Source organism: Asterias rubens, chromosome 7 (genome assembly GCF_902459465.1).
Source record: "Asterias rubens chromosome 7, eAstRub1.3, whole genome shotgun sequence".
NCBI lineage: Eukaryota > Metazoa > Echinodermata > Asteroidea > Forcipulatida > Asteriidae > Asterias > Asterias rubens.
This window is the reverse complement of record NC_047068.1, coordinates 17,097,492-17,100,257: the sequence shown is the minus strand read 5'-3', so window position 1 is coordinate 17,100,257 and position 2,766 is coordinate 17,097,492.

The following is a 2,766-nucleotide window of genomic DNA, read 5'->3' as shown; positions in this document are numbered from 1 at the left end:
GTCAGCTTACTGATTGACATGGCCACCAGTTACAGCCAAAGTAAAATATTCCATTCAGAAATATAGGGTGCTGTGAAATCTCCAATGAACGGAAATATTCCCTACGGCTAGAGTAAGATTTCTGAATTACATGTATGTGAAGACTCACGTCAGAGACACAAGCTTTCATCCTCAGCTTGGCCACAGCTCTCTTTGCTTAAATGCAGTGGACACTATTGGTAATTACTCAAAATAATTATCATCATAAAACCTTTCTTGATTACAAGTAATGGGGAGAGGTTGATGGTATAAAACATTGTGAGAAACAGCTCCCTCTGAAGTGAAGTAGTTTTCGAGAAAGAAGTAATTTTCCACGAATTTGATTTCAAGACCTCAAGTTTAGAATTTGAGGTCTCAAAATCAAGCATCAGAAAGCACACAACTTCGTGTGACAAGGGTGTTTTTTTCTTTCATTATTATCTCGCAACTTCGACAACCGATTGAGCTCAAATTTATACAGCTTTGTTATTTTATGCATATGTTGAGAAACACCGACTGTGAAGACTAGTCTTTGACAATTACCAACAGTGTCCTCTGTCTTTAAAGGGTCTGGCTACTTTTTGCAGGACACAAAACAATTAAACAAAGGTCCACAACATTAAAGTTACAGGTTTGAAGTCAGTTAGAAAGCATCCCTTAAAATACAACTTACTGAGGTGCTGTAGTTTTTGAGAAATTGGTAAAACAAATTTTAGCATGTAAAACCGATTTTCGTTATATTGTTTTACTCATTTCTCAAAAACAACAGCACCTCAGCAAGTAATATTTTAAGGTAAGCTTTCTACTATCATTTTCTTCAAACAGTGTTAGTGTAATGTTAATCTGTGGACATTAAGCGTTGTGTCTTACAAAAAGTACCCAGACCCTTAAGCCCAGTGGCAAAAACTCCAAATTGGAAAAGGCCTCTAAATTCATAAAGTTATTTCAGTTTAATTTGGGGTATAGGTACATTTGCATAAATACATAGCACCACTTCAAAGTCACTCAGCTGTATCAACCAAATACTACAGTATCACTACCCCCTATCTGAAAGAAACATAAACTCGGAATGTTCCATTCATATTCCATTTAACCAAATCAATTTGGGAAAACTTTACCTTTAAAGGCAGTGGACACAATTGGTAATTACTCAAAATAATTATTAGTTATTAGCATAAAACATCACTTGGTAAGAGCATGGAGGAAGAAAATAGAAGGAGTCACATCGCCCAGCCTCTTATCTCAAAACCAATACGCACTTCGAAATGGCCCATTGGAAATACGTTACGGCCGCGCGCTGCGCGCCCCAGTTTTACGCGCGCGACAAACCCTTTGTGTACTATGTCTTCTGCCGCTCAGCCTGCTTCAGCAAGCCTTCATAATTGGAGGAAAGAAATCTGTAAACAAACGAATAAACACAAAACGCATGCGCACTACTATTAGCGGGCTTTTAACATTGCGCAGTTCATTGTTTTCAACAGCAATTTTTCCACCGAGTATTTTGATGTTTTGATTGTCGAATTTGGCCAATCCGAAGCTGACTTACGTTAAATATAACATTCAGATATTACAATAAAGGGTCTTTTTAGCAACTTATTTTAAGGATATTTCCGGTTATCTCCGGGAGCCAACAAATTGACAAATTCAAAGACGTATTGTTTAGCTTTTATAATTTCAATCCCCCTAATGTGTGCAATGCTGTGCAATAAAAAATATTGTAGCGCAAATTATTTCAAGAATATGATCGAAACATATCTATTTCAACATTAATCAATTTATTGCATTACAGGTGGCTTTCATTTCATTTTTCCTTTAATTATATTTATTTTTTCATGTACTTAATTATTATGTAAGCGCTGTGATTTAGTTTACTTAGTAGGGGGTCTTTAAATGCCGTTTATGATGATTATTATTATTATTTGCTTCAGCTATCTGCACGGCAATCTTTTAACTGCATGTGTTTATGTTCACAGGCAGCGCTGCGTGCGTGGGCGCGATAAGCAATAGTTTTGGGCGCAGTGCATTCTGCAGCACAGTGTAAGATAACAGCGCGCGCGTGCGCGCCTGCTGCTTTAGAACGGCGGCAGCAGACATTAAACCTTTGATGTGCCTTTGTTGTGACTCCTTCTATTTTCTTCCTCCATGGTAAGAGTAATGGGGGCTGTTGATAGTATATAATACACCGTGAGAAACGACTCCCTCTGAAGTAACGTAGTTTTTGAGAAAGAAGTAATTTTCCGCGAATTTGATTTCGAGACCTCAGGTTTAGAATTTGAGGTCTCGAAATCAAGCATCTGAAAGCACACAACTTCGTGTGACACTGGTGTTTTTCCTTTCATTGTTATCTAGCAACTTCGACGACCGACTGAGCTCAAATTTTCGAAGGTTTGTTATTTTATGTATGTTGAGATACACCAAGTGAGAAGAATGGTCTTTGACAATAACCAATAGTGTCCAGTGTCTTTAAACAGTGGGGATTTTAATCATATATTTAAGGTTTCTTGTTGATGTGGAAGTTTTCCAGGCAATTCAAAATGTTAAACCAAACAGAAGGTTATCTGATATTATGTAATTATTTCATATCTTCATTAGCAAATGATTCATCGAAACCATTGACAATTAAATGAAAAACAAACAATAATGGCTCATTGTAAAATATCAAATTTCCCATACGATTTAAATACTGTTACCTTTCGACAAATTTCAGACAACTTATGAATGTCTCCTATTTCATAAATAAAAATTGTA